The sequence below is a fragment of the Cynocephalus volans genome, chromosome 6 (assembly GCF_027409185.1).
Source record: "Cynocephalus volans isolate mCynVol1 chromosome 6, mCynVol1.pri, whole genome shotgun sequence".
Taxonomy (NCBI): Eukaryota; Metazoa; Chordata; class Mammalia; order Dermoptera; family Cynocephalidae; genus Cynocephalus; species Cynocephalus volans.
In genome coordinates, this window is record NC_084465.1 from 77,137,977 (window position 1) to 77,148,849 (window position 10,873).

The 10,873-nt window shown below is 37.7% G+C and overlaps 1 pseudogene; it reads right to left on the reverse strand.

Moving 5' to 3' along the window:
• Positions 1-3,525: 3,525 nt before the first annotated feature.
• LOC134380751 (small ribosomal subunit protein RACK1-like) lies at positions 3,526-4,527 on the reverse strand (annotated as a pseudogene).
• Positions 4,528-10,873: the final 6,346 nt, after the last annotated feature.

Here is a 10,873-nt window from a genome sequence, read left to right on the forward strand (position 1 = left end):
TGCCATGGTGGGACTGAGCTGGACTGCAGGGTACCCTGCCCACTGGGTAGCCTCTGCAGCACTGTACCTTGGGGTCATCCCTACCCTGTCCACTTCAGCTTGGTGCCCCCCTGCTGAGCCTCTCCTGGCTCATGCTGAAACTTAATCCTCAATGTAATAGTATTAAGAGGTGAACTAATTTGTGAACTAATGGACTAATAAATTAATAAATTAATGGGGTATAATGGGAATGCATTAGGTACACCATAGTGAGTCTGTTACAAAAGCCAGTTTGGCTCTCTCTTGTACCCCTCTTGCCCTGTCGTGTCTCCTACCGTGTTTTGACGCAGCACAAGGCCCTCAGCAAAAGCTGCCCAATCTTGGACTTCCCAGGCTTCAGAAATAGATTTTTTCCTTTTATAAGTTACCAAGTTTCTTTTATAGCAAAAAACAAAGGACTAAGACAATCTCATTAATATGTATTTTTCCTTGGGTGTTTGGTGACTTTTTTTTTAATCAGTGGAAGTCCTGGGAGCCTATCTTGGAAATACGTTTTCACAGAAGCACATTTACATTTCACTCCACCAAGGACTAGGAAGTATCACTAACGTGGGCTTTCTTTGGCATCTCTCAGGGTCCACAGCTTAACCTTGGCATTGCTAGTTTAGTGCTGCTCCTTCGTCCGCCACAGTGATCGGGCTGCAGATTGGTAACACACAGGCCCTCTGGACAAACTGACTTTCACAGAAACTCCTGCCCTCAAATCTCTGTTTTCAGCTCATGACTTTATCTGTTATTTTATGTGAGGAAAGGGAAAGGTCTCTTTTATACAATTCTTACCGTTTATAAGCAGCACAATGCAAACTAAATTGCACTAATTTTATGTAGACACTAGTTATTTTGGTACGGAATAATTTGTTATAGTATTTGAGTGGCAAAATTAAATTAACATTTCGGTTAAAAATATTTGAATATTACAATCTCAAAATAAGTACTTGGGTACAAGTTATTTCCACCAATATCTAAAATTGCTGTGAATTATCTTATCTTATTAAAGTTTATGTTTCCTGATATTTTATTACCTTTTTAACATTCTCTTCTCCCCGACAGAATTATAAATAGAAAGAGTTAAACTTGGACAATTTAACAGTTGTGGGGGGAAAAAAACCCAATATGTATAATAAAGGTAAACAGTCTTTAAACAGTTAAACTTATACTGACTCGAAAGTTTACTCTTAATTCTTTCTTTTTCACAGCTTCTCTATGCTGGTAAGCACTGCTTTGAAAGAAAATGCCATGGATAGGGAACAAATGCAATGAGCTCTTACTGTGGAAGAACCTCAAGACATAAATCATTTCTCTCTCATTGTTTCACCCTTGAAATTGAGATGTATAGTGTGTGTGTGTGTGTGTGTGTGTGTGTGTGTGTGTGTATTATTTTTACTTACAGAAAGCAATTGAGATGTTTTGGATCTTTAGTTATTTTCAGTTCTGCTAAATTTTAGGTATTAAAAATTTAGTTATTTTCAGGAGTGAAAATCAGTCCTTTGGCTACTAAAGAATGAGAGGCATGTGAAAGGACAGAATGTATCCTTACCCTCCACGGAATTAATTGTAGGAGATAAAAAAAGGGAAGCAGTATCATAGTTTGGACTCTGTCATATTAATACTCTGGAAATAAGTGTTAAGCAACAAAAATTTTCTCTTCATTAATTTTTGCACAGTGGAACTTTCTGAGGCCAAAATACACTGGCCTTTACATTTTTGTTGTTGTTACTTGACATGACTGAAGTATCTGAAATCTTAAATGTGTTTTCTGTCAAAGGGAACCTTACTTAAGTCATGCACATTTGAGCAGATTCACTTAAAGGAAGGTATTTTCACCTCTTGCTAAAGCAATGTGTCCAACTCAGTAACTGGCATTTAATAGATGACTAATGAAGGTCTTACAAAAGGAATTAGCCTCTACACTACCGCCTGGATTCAGTTGCACTCCTGAGACTTTCTCAACCTGACCTCTTCCTTCAGCTGGCTCCCTGGAGAATACTGGGAACAGGTGCTAGGGATCTTGTCACTAATTCAGTCAGTAGTGTCACTTAATTAAGTGAAAGTTCCTTAAACCAGCTTCTAAAGGCAAAGATGACTAAGAATCCAAAATGATTAAAATAAAATACAGGTTTCTTTCCATCTTTTAAGTCAATTTTCTTCTTCCTAATTATATTTCTTACATTTTCTTAGGTTTAATTCTTTAAAAATAAATAAATAAATAAACAATTGTGGCCAATATAATGGGGGCAGGAGGGGAGACAGATAAGACACTTCTTTAATCCACTTATGTGTAGAATATCATGAAAACAGTGCTTACCAAAGAGAAATTCCACACACCCTTCTTTCCATAGGATATAATTAGATGAATCTTAGAAGGAAAAAGCTGTCATAAAGCATAACCACATCAGAAATACTGAGTTTATAAAGATTATTTTTTGCAGAACTTTACAAAAGTGTAAAATATAGCATATAATGTATATTATTGTAAATCGAGATGAATACATTATACAGTGCTTTACATATACATTTTGTATATACACAATAGTATTATTTATGTAAACCTAAACTTACCCTATTTTTTTAAAGTTTTGAGCATTTTTCAGCAATATTTTATAGAACTTAAGAAAACCCTGAATTATCCTTTCTCAGAAAATTTATTCAACATTTTTGTCCAATACTTATATTTTAACTCCTCTTTATTTCTTCCCTTTTAAAAAAGTTTTTCTCTTGATAGTTCTTCTGTGATTGCCACATTAAAGGTTGGAGAGGTTTCAATTTCCAAATTTTCCTTGGTGCTAAGACAAACTCTTTTCTGATATACGTGCTTGTCAAGGCTGAATGTCCACTTTATTTTTCCAATCTATTTTTCAAGTTTTTATCTATTTGCCATCAAAGCAAAGATAATAAAAGGGAAATTTTCCCCTAGCATTTAATTAAATACTATGAGATTTCTTTGAAGAGTAACCTGGGGGCCTATGTGCAAAATAGGGATAGGCATTCCTTCCACAAGATGCTATTTCCAACTTTTGAAATGCAGTGACATACTGGAAGGTGAAACCTTCTTGCTAAGTATCCTATGAAGTGAATCCTACAATGTGAATGGTGCCTCCAGAGTTGTGCAGTACACAGCCTGCATATCTGCACACAATGGCTCTGAAACAAAATTAAAAGTGGTTTAAGGGGTGCTTAGTATTCTCCCAAAACCATGCTCAAGCCCACACTCTCCTCCAATGTTAGAGGCTAAAGTACAAAGAAAAAAATAACCTGACTTTTCAAATTTGTCATTTTTAACTGTTGTATTACTCTTAACAACCAGTCCCTTCCTCCTTTAAGCCCCATATTATGATACCACTGAGAATTAAAAAAAAAAAACAATACCCTGCAGTGTATTGAATTGTGTACCTCCAATCTCATTACTCACTGTAACTGTTGAGGGTGGGAAGTTTTTTCTTTTTTAGAAAGCCAGCTTTTTTATTTCTAAAGTTCTGCCAAAAATTTCTAGCGGGTGCCAATGGTCACTTGTCATACTTGCACCAGGTTGTCCATGTAGCCAGCAAAGAGAGTTTGGCCATCAGCAGACCAGGCCAGAGAGGTGCACTGGGGTGACTCTGCCTTGCTACTGATACTGATAATTTCTTGCTTCAGTTCATCTAGAATGACCTCACCCTCCAAATCCCAGATCTTGATACTGGGGCCTGTGGCAGCACAGAGCAACTAGTGGTTGTGGCTGAAGCACAGGGTGTTGATGATGTCCCCACCATCTAGTGTGTAAAGGTGTTTGCCTTCTTGAGATCCCAGAGCACAGCCTGGCCATCCTTGCCTCCAGAAGCACAGAGGCATCCATCTGGAGAGACAGTCACCATATTCAGATAGCCTGTGTGGCCAATGTGATTAGTCTTCAGCTTGCAATTAGCTAGATTCCATACCTTAAGCAGCTTGTCCCAGCCACAGAAGACAGTAATAGGGTTGCTGCTGTTGGGTGAGAAGTAGACACAAGACACCCACTCTGAGTGGCTCTCATCTTGGACAGTGTACTTACATACACCCAGAGAATTCCTTAGCTTGATGGTTTTATCTTGGGATCCAGAGACAATCTACTTGTTGTTAGAAGAGAAGGCCACATTCAGCACAATCTTGGCATAGCCTACAAATCATCTCATGGTGGTGCCAATTGTGAGATCTCATAGGTGCCCGGTTCCATCTCAGGAGGCTGAGAGAGAAAATTGGCCATCTGAAGAGATGTCCATGTCACTAACAAAGTGGGAGTGACTCCACAGAGCATGCTGTGGGATGCCATCGTTGGTCTCATGTCTGGTCAGCCTCCACATGATGATGGTCTTTTTTCAAGAGGTGGACAGTAGCACGTCCAGGAGCAGCAGCATGGTAGTCATCCAGGTTACTCAGTTGTGGTGGCCCTTGAGGATGCCACAGAGTGTCATCTGTTCAGTCACAAAGGCTGCAGGTGTGTGTCACCACAGCAATGAGGATAGCACCAGATAGCTCAGAAAGATGAGCATCACTGGTAAGTCTTACTATGGTAATTGAAAGGTGGGAACTTGAAGAGGTGATTAGATTGTAGGACCATGCCATAGCGAATCGATTAATAATGGTGATCTGGAGTGTGGTTCTAAGGGCTTTAAAAGGAGAGCACATGAGAGCCTCTCTTTCTCTCTGCTCTGCCATTTTCTGCCATGTGAGACCCCCACATTGCTATAAAGCCACCACCAAAGAAGACGTTCACCAGATGGGTTCCCTGGACTTCGGACTTTCCAACTTCTGAAACTGTAAGCAATATTTTTTTTTCTCTATAAATCACCCACTTTCAGATACTTATATTGCAAGCAACAGAAATGGATTAATACACACCCTTTCCCTAGAGTCCAGTAGAAAGAGGCCAAAATATTATTCATTGTTTGTTTTACTTGATGGTCTCCTTTGGTTTTGAGCCTCAGGCTCATGTTAATTTATAGTCCAATGAACAGTTTACCTATGCAAAATTATATTTAACAACAATTTAAGAAAGATATTTTCTATTGGATTGTCAAGATTTTTGACCATATCATAGTATGAAAAAATTTTGGAACCTATCTTTATGCAGATACAGCACTCAATGTGATCAGCTGTAATTCATCTGATCAAATTAAAACACAGATTTAGAAAATTCTCTCTATCATATCTTGAGACCATGTGCTGCTGGTCTAGTCTAAATTACCAGTACTGCTATTTTTTGAGAAGCGGGAGGAAAGAATCCCCACAGTAATTTTTATTGTGTTTTTAACTAATTTGAGTTGTGTAGACCTAAATATTACCATTTGCTCCTTGGAGTCACCTCATCTCTGTGCTTCCCTTTCCATTATGTTATTGGTAAAATTGTTATGTAATTGTTTATTTTCAATTTTTTCTTCCCCCACTGGACTCTGAACTTTTAAAAGTAGGAACTCTCTTATTCCTGTTAGTACTTCCATAGTGCCCGGCGTCAAAGCATGTTGAATGGGTCACAGATGGGACAGGAGTTCAAAGGTGAGATCTCATCTTTGAGAGGAGAATTCTAGATACTTTTTAAGAATCCAGAGAAAAAATCCCTACTGTCAACTGACCTTTTTCTGTACCTTTAAGGTCCTTTTACGGTGTTTCAAGTTTGGCATCTGTATAGTATTTATGTTACTTTCATGAGGCCTCTGAAGTGAAACTAATTTAAAAAATGTAAATAGTATGTTTGAGAAACAACACTATAAAATTATGCATATTATTTCATTATATTTGCTTCATAAAACCCATTTATGGGATTCTTTGGGAAATTCATGTTTTCTATTTGCTACATAATTCAAAATAAATATCGAGAAATACTTTAAAAGTATAACAGTATTAAGCCAAAATTTTTGTCCAGTTCAAAATTATTCAGCCGTTGAAAAATCAGAAGCATTTCCCCAGATGTGATGCTGTCATCTGATGTCTTCTAAAAGTATTAAAAGTTAGGTTTTCATTTTGCAATACAAATCACCGCTTATTTAAAACAGATCTTATTAAAAATAACAAAGTCCTTCACCTTCTCCTTTCTTATCATTTGTCTGAAATCTCTTTGATGATTTACATTGAAGACAGATATTGATTTCTGTCTTCCTCCTTTGCCCTATAAATGCTGCTCAATTTTCAGTCAAGTGTGATGGGCATTAGGTCAGCACAAGGATGGGACAAGTAAACCCACATGACTTATTTTTAAGAAAGCAAAGCAGGAGCATCTTCAAAGCGCCCATAGTGTTCTGCAGCTTATCTTTTGACTGTCAAATAATGAAGCTACAAAATCCAGACTCACTTCCAGCTTAGCTGTTTTTATATTTCTTAGGAAGTCTACATTATTTAAGATTTTATGCTTTTCTTAGGTCCAATAAAATTTTTTGTTTGCTCTAAAGTGTCATTCTTGGGGAGAGTATCCTTAGGACCAATTACAATTATTATAATTTTCTAGCATTCCAGAAAAAATAACACAGGATATGGGGACTAAAAGAAATTAGTTTATAAAATTTCTTTTAAGACTATGTCACATTATACATGCAAAGATTTGATTTGCTGTTAAGAAAAAGCAAAGCCAAGGGCTCAGCACTGAGGTGTCATGATCAAGCAATTCAGCTGTAGCTAACAAAGTAACAGCTCTTTTGCTACAGAAAAGTATACAATCTGTTTGAAAGAAGGAAGTGCACTGAAATAAATATGATTTTGAGGAGTGCCCACATAGCACTGCCTTAGGAAGAGCGAAACATTGGCTAAGTAATATCAAGTGGATTGACCAAGAAAACTCTGTAATAAAAGACTTCAGTTTTACAGAGCAAAATCATACCTCTATCAGATCGCAAATGAAAGCTTAACATTTTATTTCATTAAGTATTGCTTGAATCAAGGTATTGACGACAGACAGAAAAATGGCCCCCCCAAAGATGTCCACATCCTGATCACTGGAACCTGTGAATAGTTAGCATGCTTGGCAAAGGAGAATTAAGATTACAGATGAAATTAAGGAGATTAATCAACTGACCTTGCAATGGGGAGATTATTCTGGATTATCCAAGTAATGGGCTCAATATAATCACATGAATCTTTATAAATGCAAGAGAGAGGCAGAAGACAGAGAACCAAAGAGATAGCAGCATGTAAAGGACTTAACCAGATCCCACTAACTTTGAAGATAAATGGGGCAATGAGCTAAGGAGTGCAAGCAGCTTCTAAAAAGAGGAAAAGACAAGAGAGCAGATTGTCCCCTAGAGCTTCCAGAAAGGAGCACAAGGCAGCACTGCCAACACCTTGATTTTAGCTCAATGAAACCCATTTTGGACTTCTGACCTCCAAAACTATAAAATGACAATTTTGTTTTGTTTTAAGACATTAAGTTTGTGGTAATTTGTAACAGCAGCAATAAGAAACTAATACAGTGTCCAAAGACAAAATGATGTCAGAACAGACCTAAAGGAGGCCAGTTGAGGATGATGGGGGGTGAGGGTGGGGGGTGGTAATATAACCTTTCCAAAAATACCATTTCATAAAGGATAAAGCTAAAGTTTAATGATTTTTAATAACTTGTCCAAGTTCACAAATGATTGGAGTGATAGACCTATGATTCTAATTTGGGTCTCTATACTTACAAGATCCTCATTTTTTCTAATGAGCCGTAATGTTTCCTAACCACAAATATGCTTACAAAGACACACATACACACACACACTCCTAAAGGAGACACTAATTATTATTCTTGATTATGGATTCAGTGTATTCAGAACAAGTATATTTCTCACCAGGAATATTATGTTTATGTATGAAATGCATTTTTTCTTTTGGGATATTAGTAATGCTACAATATATGAATGATAGGACATTTTCATGTTACTATCACTGTATCATAGTGTAGTAATACAATTGTGGAAAAAAAACTGTGGACACCAGTGTATTCAATGTAGCAATAAACATTTTCTGACCCTGAACTTGGGATAGATTGCATCAAATCATTAAAAGAACATTTTCTTCAGTGATTGTGTATTGTTTCCTAATGGAGTATAATGACAATGATGAAAAGGTAAATTGTATACCAATGACAATGCCTTTATAAGAAACTATGTCATTTGGGTTTCTATTTTGTAGGCTAGGGGTCTGCCAACTATGGCCTGCGGGTTGGCTTCCTGTTTCTGTAATTCAATTTTTATTGGAACCCAGGCACCCCATTCATTTATGAATTGTAAGCTGCTGTGTGTTATGGCATTAGAGCTGAGTAATACTGACGGAGCCCATGCAGCCCACAAGCCTAAAGCCTGTACTATCTGGCCCTTTAAGAAAAAGTCTGTCAATCCTGGTATAGATAAAGAAAAATCTCTGAAACTTTTTTTTAACATAATGGTGGTAAAATAAAAACAGTGCTTCCAAAGGCAAACTTTGGCAATCATGTAAGGAGAGGGGAGAGAGAGGGAAAAACAACCTAGGGTACTAGCACAACAGAGCAGAACTTTGTATGAAAAAGAAAATATGAAAAGAAAACAACTCATAAAACGGCAGGGCTGGGATATAGTCGGCCACTCAGCTTCTTCCTTTACGTACATATCCCTGAATGGCAGGTCACTAATTTGAGGCACAGGGCAGGAGAACTGCAACTGAGCACCTGCTGCTTCCTGTCACATTCTGCCTTTTGGTTGCCTCACGCTCTGTGTGTGCACATTCGTATACCCCTCCCCATGCACCAGTCCTCATACACTGAAGTTATCTACTATGTTTCCTTCTCCCCAGCTGGCTCGTCTTCAGTAAGACACCCTAATACTTACCCCAAGTGTCCCTTTTATTGCAGGATTTCCCAGCACCTCACTGTTTAATGTCTCTCTCTCTCTCTCTCTCTCTCCCCCCCCCCCTCTCTCCCCCAATATCTATCTCATACCCCAGGATTGGAAATAATACTGACATAGACTTAATTTAGTTTAGTTTTTTTTTTTTTTTTTTTTTAGTGTAGTGCTATTTACCTCAATGTTACAGATTTGGCATAAAAATCCTTTTAGAATAGATAATCCTGCCATTAAAATTGCTTCCATTTCTCCCATTTCATTGATGTTTTTCTCTCTACTGGTACATGCTCATCAGCACGTAAATATGTTGGAATATAATACAACTTATTCAATCTTAAAACAGATATACAGACAAAATCTTTGTATGGTCCCATTTTTCTCTCTGCTCTTCCATTAGTCTGCTCTGTTTTACAAATAAAATGCCTCAAAATACTTGACAATGCCTCTTGTTTGCATTATCTTTCCTCCCATTCTCTCTTGAACCTAACACAATCAGACGACCACATGCAGAAAGAATTCTTACAAAACCACCAGTGACCTCCATGTTGCCCAATTGTGGCGTCAATCCCAGCCCTCATTTCACTCCACCAATCATTAGCAGTTGGAAGAGGTGCGCTTTCTCCCTCCTTTTGCCACATATTCCTCTTTTGTTTCTGAAAATCTTCTCTCTGATTCCCTTTATATTCACTCAATTATCATTCACAGCCTTTTAATCAATTACTTCATAGCTCCCTGACTGCTAAACCTCGGAATGTCACAAAGGATTCTATTTTTTTCTTACTCTAGATGACCTCAACTAGTCTTATAGCTTTAAGTACTATCTCTATTCTAAAGATTCCCTTATGTGTGTGGATAGCCAGACAATTCTGCTGAAATCCGCACTAATGAATCCAACTGTTTACTTGACATCACCACCTGCGTGCGGTTTTGCACTGTATCCATTCAACTAAATTGGGGTTATGCCTCTCAGAATTTCCTTACCTGTATGATTCTGGGTTTGGATTGGCCCCAAGAGAATTTTTTTGTGTGTGTGAGATTTGAAAGGTGGAAATGAATAGTAGCTTTCCCATGTGTAAGGGCTGTGCATGGTGCCAGCACTGCTTCATCTTGTGCCTATAGAAAGTTCATCTTATTTGTCTGCAACAGAAATCAGGGCCACAGAAGCTAGCTCCCTTGCCTCTACCCAGTCACCAGCACCAGGAGCTTCTCTGATTCCTGAGCCAGACAGGTGTGCAGTTCCGTGGGGAAGAGTGACACCTTCTTCTGTAGGTGTCAAGGCTGAAGGTATCGAGAAACAAACTCAGATTCTAGTTTTCTTCTCGTGGATTCCAGTTGTCCTTGTTCTCCCTGCTTCACATCCAGATTTTCTTCCCAACTGCTAGCATTGAAGGCCAGTAGTGACTTCAGACGCACCACTAGATAGAAAGGCAACAGTCTTGAATGGATTCCTTATTAGCTTCCACAATTGTGTAAGGTCAATTACTGTGTTAATTGCCTATAATAAGCTCCTATTCTACATAATTGAAGTGATTCTGCTTTCCTGCTTGAATCCTAAAAGATATATACTGTGCTTTATTTTTCCTTATAAAAGCTGGAACCACTTGACATGGTAAATCTTAATTGTTTATTTTCTGACAACCTCCATTGGAAAGTAAATTCCAAGGGGACAGAAAGTTTTGTCTGTTTTATTCAGGGCCATATCCACAGCATGTACAATAGTGCCTGACTCACAATAAATACCCAGTACATAGTTGTTGAATGAATAAATGAATAAATTATAATTATATATTTTACAAGGGATATTTTTGGTTAATCACAATATCAATACATGAAGAGAAACAATGATCAAGAATAAATAAAAATTCTTAAAATGCAGCTTAGAGATGTTAGCAGTAAGAAAATAAGCCAGCCAATTAGTTGAAATCAAGAGGAAAAGGACTTTTTCCTCTACTAACAGATTAAAGAATGAAGAGTCCAATCCTGTATATTACCAGGTGCCTGTCATGACAACTGGGAAGGTTATTCACTGAATG